Below are 19,508 nucleotides of genomic sequence, written 5' to 3'. Positions count from 1 at the left end.
AATTCGAGAAAATATAAGAGGAAGAAAAAATTATAAGAGGAAACAAATGTGCTCACATTCAGGAATATTGAGACTGAAGTTCTTATAAGGCAGTCAGGTAGGACTTTCTGGTTGGCAGATGAACATGAGACTAAACTGGCAATTAGAGACATTGATTTGGAAGTCTTTAATGAAAGGTTAGAGACGACATGAGAATGGTCAGGTTCTCTCAGACAGAATATGATCAGGAAATTAGGGGCTCAAGAAAAATCCCTGGCAACTTCCATCCTTCAGGAAGTGGGCAGAAGTTCAATGACAGAAACTGAGAAGCTAAGGTCCACTTTTCAAAATCATCCACTAGATTTAAAGAGTGTGCTTACTGATAATCCTAATGGCCTGCATTTTTCTTTTTTAAAAAAATGGCAATGAAGATTGCAGATATTTAAATGTGTAAGCTCCACAAATTGAATGTTTCTCTGCCTAAATTTTTATTTCTAAGCATAAATGAACTTATTAAGATTTGACTTGGGGTGCTGAACACACAATACAATATACAGATGATATATTATAGAATTGTACACCTGAAAAAATAAAAAATTTTAAAAATACTCTTCTTACAAATAAGTCTCCTCTATAAACACTTATACATTTTTGTTGTTGTTGTTGTGAAACACTAAAAAGAAATTTTTAAAGAGTAGCAGTGAAGAATTGGAAGGAGAAGAACTTCCAATGGAACAAAATACAACAACAGGTTTATTACCAGATGATGAAAAATAATAAACCAGTTGCTCCCTGCTTTATTAATCAGGGGTTCATTTTCTATAAAACACCATATTGCAAAATTCTATGCATAAAGACAGGTTGAAGTTTTCCTTTGGAAAATCAGTTATATGTTGCTAGTACTTACTATTTTTACAGTTAAATCTCTGTTCCTGTCCTTGTCATTTCACATCTGGTACTCCAAAACCCATTCCTCACCACCTGTCTTAGCCTTCTCTTCAATCTGTCCAAAACCTTATAGCTAAAACTATCATTAAAATATCTTTTTTAAAAATCATAGTTAGGGTTACTTTTCAGTTTAATCATTAAGTCTTAAATCAACATTTTCTCTGAGCCCCCAGGGACATTCTGGTAACATCTTCTTTGTGTACCATGAGACTAATAACAAATATATATTTTTAATTGTAACAAATGATAATTTATTCTGCTATGCACAATTAAAACAGACGCAAAAATAGTAACATCTTTTATGTATAGAGTTAGTAAACTTTTTCAAAAGCCTTTCACCTTATTTATTTTATTACCTTCTATCTTTGACAGATGTTATTCTTATTTTAAGATGGAAGAAACTGAGACCCAGAGAGGTTAAGGGCCTTATTCAAACTCACTTAAGATCAAAATAAATAACAGAGCAGTTTTCTCAACTATTTGTCCAATGCTTTCTCTATTCTAGTAAAATGATATGCTTACCACTCCCTGGTCTTAATGCCAGGAAGGAAAGGGGCCAGCATTACTCTTTGTCACTGAGCTAAAAAAATGTTTAGACAATAATTTCTCTTAATCTTCTCAACAACCTATCATTTTTTTGAAGGACTAGGACACAGAGAGTATAAGAGCCAGTACTATTAGTCATTATAGAACTAATAAAGTAAGTATTATAATTCATTTCATAAGTAATAGAGGAATAATTTGAAACTTTGTTTCTTAACCCAAAGTCTGAGCTCTTTCCACCTAAATGCACTATCTCACACAGTACAAACCTTCAATTCCACCTCCATCTGTTACATTTGCACAATAGACTTTTTATTGAGTGGCTATTGTGTCATGTATTTCAGATAGGGTGACAGTGTCACAGAAAGAGAAATGTCATGAGCCCTGACCTTGAGAGGCTCCCAGTCTGGCAGGAAACAGAGACAAGTAAACCCAGCAGAAAATACAGCTTTTCCTTTTGTAGCAATGGGGGAGGGGTATAAGTGAAAGAAGTTCTGTTAAAAAAGAATTATAAGAAATGTAAATGTTGGTGATTGCCCAGTAACAAAACTCTCAAACCAGTGACTCACAAATTTTTTTCTATACCTTAGGACATCTATAATAATAAAAGCATAATGTGCTAATTAGACCGGACGTCCTTCCAGAAGTCCTTCCAGATGACCTTCCAGATGAAGCCGGGGCTGTGAGGGAAGCCGGGATCCTGGTGCCAGAGGGAAGCCAGTGCTGGCAGCCAGGGGAAGGAAGGCCTACTCTTGCATGAATTTCATGCATCGGGCCTCTAGTGTTATTATAAGCATAGGTAACCTATATCTCTCAAAGAAACTAAGGACAAATTTTAAACCATACAACAAACCATTAGTGGAAGTGGGAGACTAATCATGAAATTAAACAAACAATAATATCTCACTTGTAGCACAGTCAGAAAGCATTGTCCTTCAAGGGGTGAAATATACTGGGTTTGGTGCAAATTTTGAATGCACACCTGATAAAGTAATTTGCATGTATGCCTGTTCAGTAAATGCTCATTAATTATGGCAGTGAGAGGGAAGTGTTGTGCTCTTGGAAGTGAATACTGAAATCTTCAGGAAGCAGAATCCTGCTTTGTCTAAAACATTTACTAGCCATCATTTAATTAGTGTAATAAAATTACAGTTCAAATGTCATTTTCTACTGCTGTTGACCCTCCTGCTACTAAATTATTTCCATCTTTCTAAAGTAGACAAATTTTACAGTATCAAATAAAAGTCATCCTATTATTCTCATGGAATTTAGTTATCAATAGATATTTTAGGGACCTAGTATGAGCCAGGCACTTAATGGAAGTTTCCTTGACAAATGGACAAAATTTTGGAAAGATTGGCCTCACTGAATACAGAAACTAGGTCCTATTCATTCTGCATTACTTTCATACACATTAAGTAAAGTCACATTTGTAACAGATTTAGATGGATATTTATTAAGTGTGGATTTCAGGAGTCTCATTCTTGATAAGTTCAAAACCTATTTGAAACATATGGGTTCATTATTTCAATCAAAATTCATCTTTTCAAGTCTAAATGAATTGGTTTTGAAACATAAATTTAGAAAGGCAAAAAGACTAATCAAAGAGGCTCCTAAGACTTCTCGCCCCTGGAGAAGCATATGGATGTTATTTAAAATCAATTCAGAAAAAAAGACAGGTTGAAATTTCTTATTTAAATCAAAGCTTGTCTTTGCAGTATTACACACTGCATGATGATTAGAGGATGTGCATCAGATGGAGTTCACTTTAGCAATCGACATAGACTGACTCTGGCTTATGTAAGCAAATAAAAAGAGTTTTTAAAAGATGTTGGTGGCTCCCAGATTTGAATAATTAGGAAAATTGGAGAGGAGAAAGAATCAAGTAGCAGCAACGTAGCCACAACTAGAGGCAAAATCCAATCGTACAACTTCTGTAAAGAGAAACCCTATTGCTGCCACCACTAATTTCTCAATCTTATATCTCAGCTTCCCAGCTAATTGGCACTGGACACTGGATGACACCACTTTCCACTTGCACATCCAATAATGAGTTTCTACTGTGCTCTCTACTTGACATCATTTGCTTTTGGTTTAAGATCCAGGGTGAGTGGTCTGATTGGCTGAGCCTAGATCACAATATGCTGTATAGAAAGTATTAAAAATAAGTATTAATAACAAGATGATATTAATGTTTGGCACTGATAGAATTGCCAGGCATTCTTTGCCTCTTATTTTCTGGTTTTGCCCAATTCTTCCATTTCCATTTTATTTCAAAAGTCTATAAAGAGCATCCTCTCACAGAATTTAAAGTCACATCTCTCACACTGGCCAGTGTAGCTCAATTTGTTAGAACATCATCCATACACGGAAGAGTAACGAGTTCGATTCCCAGTCAGGGCACATACCTAGGTTACAAATTCAATCCCAGTCAGGGCATGCATGGGAGGCAATCAATCGATGTTTCTCTCACAAACATGTTCCTCTCTCTCTAGAATCAATGAAAAACATATCCTTCGGTGAGGATTTAAAAAATTAAATTAAAAAATAAAGTCACATCTCTATCCCTTAGGACTTGAATATATCTGCATTAGATATGATTGAGTTCCTTTGTATTGAACAGAAAACCTCCAAAACAGAACTGGTTTGAACAATAAAGTTTTCTTACTCCTCCTAAAAGGATTTTGGAAATCAACTGTCCAGAATTGGTATGGTGGTTCCATAATTATAAGATCAAGACTTTTCTCTTCCATTATACTATCAACAGCACATCATGGTCCAGAATGGCTGCCAAGGCTCCAACAATCACATCTGTGTTGCAAGCCAGCAAGTGAAAAAGTGGAAGGCCCAAAATGATGTTTACCTCTTCCTGTGTAAGAAACTCTCTGGGAATTCACACACAAAAAAATGTCTGCTCACATCTCATTGGCCTTAACTTAGTCACCTGTTCGTACCTAGCTGCTAAAGAGTTAGGAAATATATCTTGGGCAGCGACATGTCCAGGCTAAAAATTGAGAGTCTGATAATAATGAAGATAGGGGTGAGTGGCTACTAGGAAAAGAGGGAGTGTAAAATATATTGTCTCAATTCCTTTTTACTGTTCTCTCAGTATTCCATAAGCTGTCTTTCTGTCTCACAAGTAGAATTGGCTGAATAAATGAGCATCATCTTCTGGAATGCACACAATTCTTTAAAAGTAAGCCTCTCTACTATCTGTTCATTGTTTGCCTCCCCAGGTACTGTTTCCTGCTCTCCAAAAGCAACATCTGTTTCAGGGAATTTTTCTTCCTTCAGTCTCAGGCATATGGTTTCCTATGCTCTTGCCCTTAATTTCAGGGACCATTACCTGGTTCTAATATTTGAGTCAGTACCTGGTATCTTATTGAGACTAATTTCATTCAATAAAACATTGGGAATTTGGGGGTAGAGGTTTCTGGGGTAGGGGAGAGAAATCAGCCAACTAACATAATTTTTGTATATGTACAATATACCAACTATTGTTCAAAGTACTTAGAATGTATACCAGGGCATTGATTCAAGTGCAGACAACAGAAACTCTTCTAGATAGTTCAAGCAGAAAAGCATTTAGTACAGGGCACTTACAAAATCATCGGAGCAGCTAAAGGATCCACACCAAGTTCTCAGCCTTTATTTTATTTTTTTTTTAAATATATTTTATTGATTTTTTTACAGAGAGGAAAGGGAGAGGATAGATAGCTAGAAACATCCATGAGAGAGATACATCGATCAGCTGCCTCCTGCACACCCCCCACTGGGGATGTGCCCGCAACCAAGGTACATGCCCTTGACCGGAATCGAACCCGGGACCCTTCAGTCCGCAGGCCGACGCTCTATCCACTGAGCCAAACCGGTTCCGGCAAGTTCTCAGCCTTTAAATATGATTCAAAGAACAGCATAAAACAACCGACCTACTACGGCAGCTGCTTTCTCTCCGTTACTGGAAATCTGGGTGATCAGGAAGTTGCTGGGCCAACTGCTGGCTCCTCTCTCACACTGTTTCCTCCAAGATCCAGCCATCAGAGAGCCAGCTGTTGGCCCCCAAATAACATCACCTCAATTGAACCCCCATGCCCTGCCTCTTAACACTCATGAGATAAAGATTGGACACTGAGAACTATAATAACATTGATGCAGAAAAATGAGCAAGTAAAATCTCCAAAACTGTGCTTACCTGCAGAACTAGCTGAAGTGACAAAGTGGAGACTGACTTCTTTGCGCTTTGCCAAGTTAGTGGCTTTGTGGCAGAACTTTCTCTTCTGAAAGGGAGTCTAGGCACTGTCTTAAACCTCCTGGTCTCAAAAGCGAAGTAAAGCACATTACACAGGAAAAGCAATGAAGCTTTTGCATCCAGTCTGCAATACCTGTCGCAAGCAGTCAAGATAGATGGACTCTCTCTTTTCAGTGATATTTAAGTGAAGAGCTTTAGTACTCACAAGGAGCTTTCTCTCTTCCTTGGGAATGTTAAACTACAGTCTATGAGCTGCAAAACGATGTTTTCATCAACGACAGTCCGCGGATATGACCGTGGTTCCCTAAGATTATACTGGAACTGAAAACTCGCTATCGTCTAGTGAGGACTTCGCAGCTGTGATAACATCGTAGCTGCTGTAAAGGTCTTAACTGTCGTAAAGACAGCACAACGCATTACTCACGTGTTTGTGGTAATTCTGGTGTGAACAAACCTACTGTATTAGGAGTTGATAAAAGTAGAGCACAGTCCTAACTGGTTTGGCTCAGTGGATAGAGCATCGGCCTGTGGACTCAAGGGTCCCAGGTTCAATTCCGGTCAAGGGCATGTACCTTGGTTGCGGGCACATACCCGGTGGGGAGTGTGCAGGAGGCCAGCTGATCGATGTTTCTCCCTCATCGATGTTTCTAACTCTCTATCCCTCTCCCTTCCTCTCTGTAAAAAATCAATAAAATATATATATTTTTTAAAAAGTAGAGCACATACAATTATGTACAGTATATAAGACTTGGTAATAATAATAAATGACTTACTGGTTTATGTGTTTATTATTCTGTACTTTCATCATTATTTTATTTTAATTTTTTTAAATGATGTGTTATTTTAGAATATACTCTTTCTTTTCATAAAAAAAAAGTTTGCTATGGTACAGTATGCTGTGATACACTGGCAGCAGCCTCATACATCTTGTATTTACCACATTCCTTGATTGCATCATTTTCTCTTATGCTTGATTTAATCTGGTGTTGTTTTGTACAGTGACATGTTGTGCAGCTTTATAGCCTCAGAGCAACAGGTTGTACCATATGGCCTAGGTATGTAGTAAGCTATGCCATCTAGGTTTGTGTAAGTGCACTCTACAATGTTCACACAATGACAAATTGCCTAATAGCACATTTCTCAGAAAACAGCCCCATCATTAAGTGCATGACTAAATAAATGGGAGGTGGATCTAATGCTCTGGTGGCCTTTGTAAGTAAGCAATAAAAATATAATCCTGAAAATACCTCCAAGTTACTCAATCAAAATCTAATGACAGCCTATCACTAACAGCCAAGCAGGCTTTAAGCTATAGCCAATCAATAATTTCCTTACCTTGGTTAGCCTTTTCTCTATGAAAGTCACTCCCTGAGCTCTATCAGTGGAGTGTCCCTAACAATTTCTGGTTTGGCACTGCCCAATTCAAATTAATTTGTGCTTAAATAAAGTCATAAACTTTTTAATATGTCTCAGTTTATAATTTACTAGAGGCCCGGTGCATGAAATTTGTGCATGGGGAGGGGGTATTCCTCAGCCCAGCATACACCCTCTCCAATCTGGGACATCCCTCTCACAATCCAGGACTTCTGGCTCCCAACTGATCACCTGCCTGCCTTCCTGATTGCCACTAACCACTTCTACCTGCCAGCCTGATCACCCCTAACCACTCCCCTGCTAGCCTGATTAATGCCTAACTGCTCCCCTGCCAGCCTGTTTGCCTCTAACTGCCCTCCCTTGCAGGCCTGGTCACCCCTAACTGCCCTTCCCTGAAGGCCTGGTCTCCCCCAACTTCCCTCCTCTGCTGGCCTGGTCACCCCCAACTGCCCTCCCCTGCAGGCTTGATTGCCCCCAACTGCCCTCCCCTGCTGGCCTGATCGCCCACAACTGCCCTCTCTTGCAGGCCTGTTCCCTCCCAACTGCCCTCCCCTGCTGGCCATCTTGTGTCCACATGGGGGCAGCCATCTTTGACCATATGGGGGCAGCCATCTTGTGTGTTGGAGTGATGGTCAATTTGCATATTACTCTTTTATTAGAGAGGATAGAGGCCTCGTGCATGGGTGGGGGCCAGCTGGTTTGCCCTGAAGGGTGTCCTGGATCAGGGTGGGGGTTCCCTTGGGACATGGGGCGGCCTCGGCGAGGGGCCTGTGGTGGTTTGCAGGCCAGCCATGCCTCCCGGTGACCCAAGCAGAGGCCTGGGTATCTGTGATTTATTTATCTTCTATAATTGAAACTTTGTAGCCTTGAGTGGAGGCCTGGGCTGGCCAGGGTGTGCGGAAAGCTTGGCTTCCTCCATTGCCAGGGAAACCCAAGCCTCCTGCTCACTCTGTGGCCACAGCCATCTTGGTTGGGTTAATTTGCATACTTGCTCCTGATTGGATGGTGGGCGTGGCTTGTGGGTGTAGCGGAGTGATGGTTAATTTGCATATTACTCTTTTATTAGATAGGACTAGTAAACAGGAGCAAACAGATGACTCTACAATCTGGATAGATTGTTGAGTATAGGTGAGGCCCTAACTTCTCTTAGCCATCTACACTAATAAAAGAGAAAGATGCAAATTGACGATACCTTCACGATGCCCACCAGCCAGTCATGAGTGAGTATGCAAATTAACCCAACAAAGCTGGAAGGTTAATTTGCATATGTAGGCACAGAGCAGCCAGGGGTGGGGTGGGACGCCTGCATCATCGCCATGGCGACAACGCAGGCATTTGGCGACAATGCAGGTGTTCCGCACTGCTCCAGCCGCTCCAGGCCTCTGGGCAGCAGAAAGGCGGCTCCAGCTGGAGCAAAGGCGGTGCCAGCAGCAAGGGGAAGGAAGGCCCATTCTTGCAAGAATCTTCATGCATCAGGCCTCTAGTTTAATTATAACGAAGGAAGACAGTCTAAAGAAGAGACTAATCAATGGGAAAGAGTAGAGCCCAGGAATTCAGAGAGAATATGCAGCTGGAGCTCTGAGAATATCATGAACCTTTAGATAAAGCAGCTGAACTTCTCTGTTAGTTCAGCCAAAATATCTTCTTTGGGGGTAAGCCACTTTGATTTGGACTTTTCATCTTTTCAACTAAATGATTCTTATTCATATAGAGTTTAGAACCAGAAAAGGGATATTGAGAGAGATTTAAGTTAACATACAGAGTTGGCTAAATTGAAGTAGGGAGAAAGGTAATGAGGGATTTAGTTATCTGGAGCTGAGAAACTTGGTTATATGGTATGAAAACTCCTTGATCAACTGGTAGCAGTTGTAGAGCTAGGCTCAGAGTTTGTATTTACTGAAGTTGAAGTGTTAAAGAATTTAGTAGAAAATGTTCAAGATATTAACCTTTATTCACTAATATGTTAACTATTTACCATACACCAGGCATTATTATAATAGTTTACTTATATTAGCTTAATTCTCAAAATAACTGACACAGGCATAATTATCTCATTTTACCAATGAGGAAACTGAAACACTCTTCTATGTGGACCTATGGAAAAAGAGAATAATCTGGGCCAAAGAAGGAAGAATATTAACTTTTCTCAGAGTGAGAAAATATTCACTTTTCTCAGAGTGATCCTTTTAGTTTGCTCCAAACAACCAGAATTTACTGAAAGTTGACTTTGTACAGTTGGGAGGAAAAAAAACAAAACTGAATTACTCCATGTTAAAATTATTTGCAAGCAAAAACATGGGGAAGAGATATAGTCCTTTCTTGGTATCTAAGAGGGATTGATTCTAGGATGCCCCGCAGACATCAAAACAGTGGATGTTCATGTCCATATGGAATTATTGTATACAGTTAGCCAGTCCTTCTTAACCAAGGTGATTGTTTGAGTCCAGGTGAAAATTTCTTGGGTAAGGAGAGCTGATTATATTAGCAAGTAATAAAAATGGGGCCTGAAAAAAAAAAAATGGGGCCTGACATGTCTTATTACTAGGTGCCTCCCAGGTAAACTCTTGTGCATTCACTACATGAAAAGAGGATCATTCCCCTCTAATTGCAAAGATGTAGATGAGTGACTCCCCCACCTGCTTCCCATCATCCCAGTAACCTGAATTGCTCCCAAGAAGAGAGCAAGTGGTTCATGAAACCAACACCTATTTCTGGGAAACAAATCTCTTAGGCCAGATTATTAACTCAAAGACCATGATCTAGTAACATCTCTGGTTTTGTTTACTATCCCTTGAAGTTTAATAAAAAGAGTTTAAGGTCTGCTTAAAATTCAATTACAGTATTAAGGAAATAGTTTCAGGGCAAAACCCTTCAAATAATTAGTGAGGAATTAAGAATACTGATAGCTCAACCTCAAGGCATTTCTCAGACCCAACAACAAGAAAAAGAATATGTGTAGAGCCCAAAGGTAAATTCATACTAATTCCTACCCAAGATGTGATTACACTGATAATGGATAAAAGAAATACTTAGGGAGATGGGGATAGAAGCACCAGATAGGCTGATTAAAAATATATTGTATTCCCAGGTTAAAAAGTCTGTGTTATTCTGGTCCAACAGGAAACAAATGTGTTACAGACCACTGATTGAAACAGGAGTCCCTCCTTATCTGTGGTGGGTATGTTCCAACACCCCCAAGTGGATTACTGAATCTGTGAATAGTACAAAACCCTATATATATTGGTCTTTTCCTATACATACATACCTATGATAACATTTAATTTATAAATTAGGCGCACTGACTAAGATGGCAGCATAGGTAAACACTTAAACTGCTGCCTCGCACAACAATTTCAAAACTACAACTAAAAGACAAAACAGACATCATCCAGAACCACAGGAAAGCTGGCTGAGTGGAAATTCTACAACTAGAAGGAAAGGGAAAAGCACACGGAGACTCAGAGGAGCTGCAAAAGGCTGAGTAATGGAGATGCACGCGCGGAGAGGACTGGCAGCTGAGTGCACGGCTGGCTTTCTCAAGCGGGAGGGAGATGGAAGCTCCCGACTGCGCTGAACTCCAGTTCCAGGCAAGACCCTGGGGACCCAGACTCATACGGGGGGAAACTGGACTGTCAGGAAAAGAGAAAAGCACACTGAGACTCAGGGGAGCTGGGAAAGGCAGAGGTCCGGAGGCGCGCGAGCAGAGAGGACTAACTGCTGAGTGCGCAGCTGGCTTTCTCAAGTGGGAAGGAAACGGAAGCTCCCAACTGCCCTGAACTCCAGTTCCAGGCGAGACTCTGGGAACCCAGACTCATTCTGGGAGAAACTGGACTGTCTGGCAGAGGGCGAAACTCGAGGGCGCTTTCTCTCAGAGGTGCTTGCAGCGATTACTGAGGGACACTGAGACCGAGAGGCCTCATAGGGCAGGGCTGACGGGAAGCCAAGGTTGTCTGCTCCGCCCTGAGACTCCGCCCCATCCAAGCTGAGCACAGAGGCTTTTGTAATTTTGCAAGTCTTGTCTCATAAGGGTGTCTCCAGCACAGAAGTTTTCCCAGTGTAGACACAGCTGATCCTCACAGCCAATTGTCCTGGAGTTCAATTCCTCCCAGTGATACCAACAACAATCAAGACTTAACTACAACAAGGCTGTGCACATAGCCCACAAAGGGGTGCACCAGGAGTGTCCACCTCAGGTAACTGGGGAGGCTGAGCAAAAAACACTCAACCGGAAAAGCAAAAAGAAAAAGGAATCCAAAAATATGAAGATAGTGTAAGGAGCCTCTGGGACAACCTCAAGCATACCAACATCAGAATTATGGGGGTGCCAGAAGAAGAGAGAGAGCAAGATACTGAAAAACCTATTTGAAAAAATAATGACTGAAAACTTCCCCCACCTGATGAAAGAAATAGACTTACAAGTCCAGGAAGCACACCGAACCCCAAACAAAAGGAACCCAAAGAGGACCACACCAAGACATATCATAATTAAAATGCCAAGAGCAAAAGACAAAGAGAGAATATTAAAAGCAGCAAGAGAAAAACAGTTAATTACCTACAAGGAAGCACCCATACGATTGTCAGCTGATTTCTCAACAGAAACTATGCAGGCCAGATGGGAGTGGCAAGAAATATTCAAAGTGATGAATAGCAAGAACCTACAACCAAGATTACTCTACCCAGCAAAGCTATCATTCAGAATTGAAGGTCAGATAAAGAGCTTCCCAGATAAGAAAAAGCTAAAGGAGTTCATCACCACCAAACCAGTATTACATGAAATGCTGAAAGGTATTCTTTAAGAAGAAGAAGAAGAAGAAGAAAAAGGTAAAGATAAAAATTATGAACAACAAATACATATCTATCAACAAGTGAATCTAAAAATCAAGTGAATAAAAAATCTGATGAACAGAATAAACTGGTGAATATAATAGAATCAGGGGCATAAAAAGGGAGTGGACTGACAATTCTCAGGAAGAAAGGGGTGTGGGGGTGCGGGAAGAGGCTGGACAAAAATCATATACCCATGGATGAGGACAGTGCGGGGGGGAGGGGGGTAAGGGCAGAGGGTGGGGTGGGAACTGGGTGGAGGGGAGCTATGGGGGGAAAAAAGGAACAATTGTAATAATCTGAACATTAAAAATTTATTAAATTTTAAAAAAAGATAAAAAATAAATAAATAAATTAGCGCACTAAGAGATTAACAACTAATATTAAAATGGCACAGCAATAACAATATTTTGTGATAGAGAAACAATATAAACTGTAATAAAAGTTATATGAATGTGCTCTCTCTCAAAATATCTTAATGTAATGTACTCACCTTCTTCTGATGTGAGATGATAAAATGCCTCATTAACTTGAGAACTTCTACTTAAAAGAAGTATGTTATGGCTTTTCTTTGACATATCCATATTGTCAGCATCAGTAACTCTTATGATTTGGAGCCATTATTAAGTAAAATAGGGTTACTTGAACAGAAGCACTGCGACACTGTGACAATCTATCTGATAGCCAAGATGCTACTAAGTGGCTGATGGGCAGGTAGTGTGGTTACACTGGACAAAGGATGATGCAGGTCCTTGGTGGGATGGGGCAGGACAGTGTGAGATTTAAAACCTGAATTGTTTAGTTCTGGAATTTTCCATTTGATATATTTGGACCAAGATTGACCACAGGTACCTGAAACATCCAAAAGTGAAAATGCAGATAAGGAAAGACTGCTGCATATATTTTTATTTGTTACTATTTGTCAGATTGTCACCTAATAGGAAACTAGATCTGGACAGAGCCAGAATAGGCCTCACTACCCAGAGCAAAGGTCAAGAAACTACAATGTGTGAACCAAACCTCCCCCTTCTGCCCACCTGCGTTTGTAAATAACATTGTATGGAAGCACAGCCACTCCCATTTGTCTAGGAACTGCGGGTGGACTGTTTTCACACTGCACCGCAACAGCTAGCAGATAGGTAACTGCCACAGAGACAGAACTCACAAAGCATAAAGTATTTACCATCTGGCACTTAAAAATTTTGTCCACCCCTAAACTAAAGAATCCTAGTTTTGGATCGGGTTGCCTCGGCATGACTGTTTCAGGGTGTAGCACAACCACACACACTATTGATGATTCCCTAGAAAGACCCAGAAACAGTTATACTCAGACTACTGTTTATCACAGAAAAAGGATACAGAATAGGATCAGCAAGGGAAAATGATGCAATGAGTGGAGTTTGCCAGGAATTAGGCACAGGTTTTCTCAGTCCTCCTACATGGAAGTCACACAGGGCTACTGTTCCTCCAGAAATGATCTGTAGCCCACCTGAGTCTCAGAGTGGAGGACTTTTATTGGAGGCTAGTTATATAGTCACAGGCACCTGCATGGCCAGCCATGATTTCCAAAACTCCAGACCCCCAGAAGGAAACCAGTGTCTACCAGTAATCATACTGTCCACACAAGCTATCTTAACACATTGGTTTAGTGTGGTTGGTGCCCAGGTGTACAAACATCCTTATTAATTAATAACAAAGGGAACATTCCAAGGGTATGTTCCCAGGAGTTGGCCATGGGTCAGTCACAGAGCAAGCCCTCCTGAAGATATGTGAGAGTTGAACAATCAGGCCTGATGTTTTAATTTTTTCCTACTTAGGGATGCAGGTTTGAGTGGTCTCCTTGCAAGGGAGATGGGATAAGTACATTTGAAATAAGCCTCAGCTTACCTTTATGAGAAGAAGGTGTAGTCAGTTGAAAACTAACAGATGCTTGCCTCCCTAATGTTTTTCCCCAAAAACAGTACCTGGATTTCTTTGGAAGAACCATCTCTCAGACAGTAATAATTTGTGGGATAGACCGACCCTCTGTTTCTGGGTTGGATCCTAACAACTTATCCCATTTATGTGGCCCCAGTGATTGTTTCAGAAACTACCATGTGATCAAAGAAGAGCCTTTTAGGGGAGATTTCTAGGTAAGAAAGTTTCTAATTTTCTGTGGTAGATACATACATATATATGTATATATTTAAATATGCTGTTTTCTCTCTGTTCAGTTTAGTGTGCAATCATGTGGCTAGGTGTTTGCCAGTCACTTTTGTTGCCATTAATACAACTTGTATTATGTCCACGCTCAAAAGTAAATAACAGCAAAACTGTGAGAAACACAGAGAAAGAAAGCTGGAGCCTCAAAGGCACATCACCCTGACACAGACAGCTCCTCTGATGCTGGTACGCCTCTGGGTGTTCTATTATGTGGGCCAACAAAAATTCCTACTTCTGTTTAATCTAATCTGAGCTGAGATCACAGTCACTGAAAATAAATATTTCTGACTGATAAAGTATCAATCATTGCTCTTTTACAAGTGAGAAAAAATTAGATGAGTTGCCTATTGTCACAATTAGAATGAATAACAGAGCCAGAGTCAGGAGCAGTTCTCTTTGTGTCCAAAAGTGATATGTTTTTTTCCTAATTCATGCAGCCATTCAATTAGAAGTTCTTGTTGATTTCAGTCTGCCTCTCCCATCAGGGTCAGCTGTGTATCTGAGACCTGCCATACATTCAGATACTGCAGGGGAATTTGTTGTCGCATCATCAATTTTGCAGCTGTTTCAATCTTATGAGTTGGGAATATAGTATAAGCCTTAAAGTGAAAACAGTGGAGACCAAACTGACCGTTTCTTTGGTTTTGTATCCTCCTCCTCCTTAACCATTTCATATATTACATTCCATTTTCCCTGAACCATATATGGAGTGAAATAGATTCTTTATTATTCTGAGATTCCTAAAGAACTCTGGATTTTAGGTTCAAAAGTTAGATCTGAATACAAACAGCTAGTTGCATTTAACTTCCAGTAAAAAAATCATCTCAAATGATTTTACTAGGTTAGTCTATAATTGTATTTATCAAATATTCAAGCCTATGTATAATCTCATATTCATACAGGGGGGGAAAAAAACTACTACGAATGTCCCCAGGAAGAAAAAGGTGAAGTATAACTGTGGGGGGAAAATCTTTTCAAATATTCTCCTACTGTGAGCCTATTATGAGTGAAAAAAGATTAAAGGTGTGGTATAAAGGTGTATATTTAAATGACTACAAATAGCTGTTTAACTGGAGCTGCCTAGGGTACATCAGTAGCCCCTAAGTGATCAAAGGCTATTGCTGCAGGCAAGGTCCAAAACCACCTGCTTATATAAAGAACTTTAGATGGAAGGACTGATATTGTGCATGTATATTTATACTTCTTGAAACAACAATTTTTTAAAAAAAAAAAAATTTAAGTATTTACCCAATACTGACAGAAGGCAAACAGATTGAGAGTTGAGTGTGTAGTTCTGCTGCCAACTCATCCTTTGCCTTGTGCAGAAACGTGATCATTTCTTAGGCTTTTTCACAAATTTCCTATCCTATTATCATTATCTACAGGAGGGAAAAAAAAAGTCAGGTTATAATGGAAATTAATTGGGCATACTCACACTTACCCCATACAATCCCAAGAGAAATTGTGAAATAAGATAGGTTTATTCTTTAAATCCACCTTAAGTCCCACCTTTGTATAAAAGGTATATAGTGAACTAGTTACACTATTGTTGTACATTTTTATGCAACCATAGGAAGAAATACATATTATAGCAGACTTAATAACCCACATATATGTATAAATAGGTAGATAACATGTAACTTTTGTATATATAAAGTATATACAAGATATATAATTATTTATACATATGTAGTATAACATAAATATGATATATTTAACATATTATATGATTGAACCAAAAGTTATACAAAAGAATTCTTATTTGTACATTATGTAATGCACTGTGACATTTTTTATTCTATTCTGTCCTTTTTCATCTTTGACTTATCAAATTGATTTCAAACCTGCTAATGGGTTATGGTTCACAAATTAAAAAGCAACAATTTACAGTAAGAAATAAATATCTAAGAATGTCCCAAATTTCTACTTCTGGAATTTATATGGCATCAAGGATAAGAACCATTAAAAGAGACTTAAGAGTAGGATATCAGACATCGGTGAGGACACAGGAATACTTACTTGAAAGTTTTCCTTGCATTTGGGAGATTTTTCCACCAAGACACTTTTTCTTCCTGCAAAGCTTAGGTATGGGCAGGATGGAAGTAATGTTTGCCAGTTCCCGGCCTGGTTATAAGTCTTCTCATGCATGGTCCTCATCCTTCACCCCCTGACATGAGGCATGTCAGCAGAGTGGTCTTGAAAGCCAGAACTGGAAATGGCAAAACCACAAGATGGAATAAGCCTGGGTTCCTCAGTCATTGTTCTCTATTTTTAAATGAGTGTTTCCTCTGTTTCTTACAATTTTTTACTCATTTGGATATATATCTCCAGCTAGCTTTCTCTTTTCTATGATTTTTCTTTGCTTATTTTTCTTCCTTCCTGCCTTGGATTAATCTAATTTTTTTATTCCCCTCTATTGATTTGGAAAATATATTTAGTATTTCTATTCTTATGTGGGTTGCACTGAAAATTTAACAGGCATTACTAACTTGAAGTTAACCAGCATCACTGCCAAGGTCCTGTCTTCTCTATTTGTTTTTTCATGTGGGAGTACATTATTTTTAATACTTATTGCACTGAAATTCAATATGCAGTGGGTTATCTTTGTGTTTTTTGGTATATCTTTATTTCATTTCCCTCTTACATGACAGCTTTGCGGGGTAAACACTTTCATAGTAACAGTTATTGTTTTCTATACTTTAAATAAACTATTATTTTTTCATGGTAATTTGTGTTCTCATGGAAATTTGCATATTCAATCTAAGGTTTTTTTTTATAGGTAAGTCATCTGTTCTTTCTATTGGCCTTTATAATTTTCTGTTGTCTTTGGTGTTTTTCAAATTTCCAATGATACATGCAATGCTCTTTAAATACATTGCTTTAGATTTGATGTGCTTCTTTATCCTGAGACTCTTGCTTTTTAATAATTCATGGAAATTTTCAGGTATTATCTCAGAGTATTGGTTCTCCCCATTTTCTATACTCTTCTGGAAAACCTGTCAGACATATGTTGAAATTTATTATTCTACCCACTATGGATTAATCTCTTTCTCATCTTTACCATCCCTTAATCACATTTTTGCTATGATCCTAAGAATTTACTCTGTGTTTCAGCTCACAAATAGAGTAATGTAGTAATCTACTGAAACTGCATATTTTATTTCTAGATTTTTTTCAATTCTTCAAGTTCTTTGGTGATAGTGATCTATTATTTCATTATGATTTATGTGTGCGGGCTATATGTTTTTATATCATTTAAACACACAATTTATACTTATGTTTTTACATTTTTCTTTTGTTTCAAGATCTTAGTCTTGAGAAAATTTTAACTCCTGTTTAGTATGCCTGCTTACCCTTTCTCCTGTGGAACATTTCTGAATGTACTTTATAAACTTTATAAACAATGAGGCTTTTTGTTTTCTTTCATTTCTGCTGTTGTGGTTTTGTTGGGGTGGGAACTACTGTTCCCTCTGATTTGGGAAAGCATCCCATATGGAGACATTCTGCATTTACTTTCGCCAAATGGCCAGTAGCATCACAAACAGAGATCCAGTTTTTATGTTAATTTCTCATCTTATATTTCAATGTCATTGTTTAAGCTTTTGGTTTTTTCAATGTTTTCTTTTAGTTTGTGGGAGATCCTCAACCCCATCAGACTCCCCAACAGGAACAAGCTTCAGCAAGGCAGAATTTTCTAGTCCCCACTTCACATTTTCAAATTTGTACAGTTTGGGCTCATCTCATAACCTTGCATGGTCCCTGGGCCATGTCACCTACTCCTTCAATGGCTTCAATGGCCCATTAGCTGCTAAAGCCAATATCTCTGTCTACTACATACGCAGCCCTAACCTTTTGCTCAGCTGTTATAGCATCAGTTTGCATTCTTACTGCTCTGCTTTGAGATTTTTGGTTGTTATCTTTTCCCCTCGGTAGGTAGGAATTTCCCTTCTGTTCTTTTGAATTTGAATGGAGACTAATATTTGGATTATGTTTTATATAGCATTGCTATTTGTAGCTGTATGTGGCTTTCTATGAATTTATGATGCTAAAAAATAAGTTTATTGTCATCTTTTTCCAATTAGTGAAGTATCATAAAATGTTTTTGCTAATAAAGAAAGGTTTCTGGCTAGGTGAATTACACATAACTTGGAATTGTATTCTTTTTTTAATATGTTTTTACTGATTTCAGATAGGAAGGGAGAGGGAAGGGGAGAGAGAAACATCAGTGATGAGAGAGAATCATTGATTGGCTGCCTCCTGCACACCCCACCCTGGGGATGGAGCCCACAACCTGGTCATGTGCCCTGACCAGGAATCAAACAGTGACCTCCTGGTTCATAGGTTGACATTCAACCACTGAGTCATGCTAGCTGGGCAGGAATTTTTTTCTTATATATAAATAAATAGCAACAGAAACAGTAACTTGAAATATTGAATTCTATGGGTTAATTACTCACAGGAGAAAAAAAATAGATATATTGGACTTACAATTTAAAACTTCCATTCACCAAGAGACACTTTAAGAAAATTAAAAGCAAACTTTAAGCAATACAAAGAACTTGTATTCAGTGTATATAAAAATCTCTTACAAAATATTAACTTTTATAATAAAAATTACCAAAAGATAAAAATATATACTTTACAAAAGATATAGGAATGGTTATTAAGCACATCAAAATGAATCAACATAATTATTCCTCAGAGAAATTAAATTCACAAATAGACACCACTTCATACTTACTAGATTAGTGAAATTCAAAAAACTGCCACCACCACCAAATGTTGGTGCCCATTCAGAGCAATAGAAACCCTCCAAACATTCGAGTGAGGGTATAAATGTTACAACCACTTGGAAATGGTTTGTTAGTTTTTTATAAATTGATTGTATAGCTATGTCATGACCCAGTAATTCCACTCTTAAGTATTTACCCAAGAGAAATTAAAGCATACCCTCCAAAAATATTATAGCTTGATTTCTAATAATAAAAATATGTAAACAAAGATAAGGGTAAACAAATTGGATTCTACTTATACAAGGAATCACCACTCAGCTCATAAAAATGAGTAAACTACTCACACGCAATAACTGCATGACACAAAAATATAATGTTGAATGAAAGGAAACAAACATGAAAGAATATATATGAATCATGTGAAGTTTAAAAACTGGAAAAACTAATTTATAGTGATAGAAAACACAAAAGTAGTTGTCTCTGCATGTGGAGATGAGCTAAGGGCTGGAAGGGAGCATTTCGGGACTTACTGGAGTGACGAAAATATTATATTCCTTGACTAGAAAGTTGGGATTAAGTACATTCATTTGACAAAACACATTAAATTGTTCACTTAAGATACTGTGTGTAAATTTTAGCTAAGGTTAAAAAAAAAA

Source organism: Plecotus auritus (genome assembly GCF_963455305.1).
Source record: "Plecotus auritus genome assembly, chromosome: 4".
Lineage (NCBI taxonomy): Eukaryota > Metazoa > Chordata > Mammalia > Chiroptera > Vespertilionidae > Plecotus > Plecotus auritus.
The sequence above is the reverse complement of the archived record's forward strand: the minus strand, read 5'-3'. Positions refer to the sequence as shown.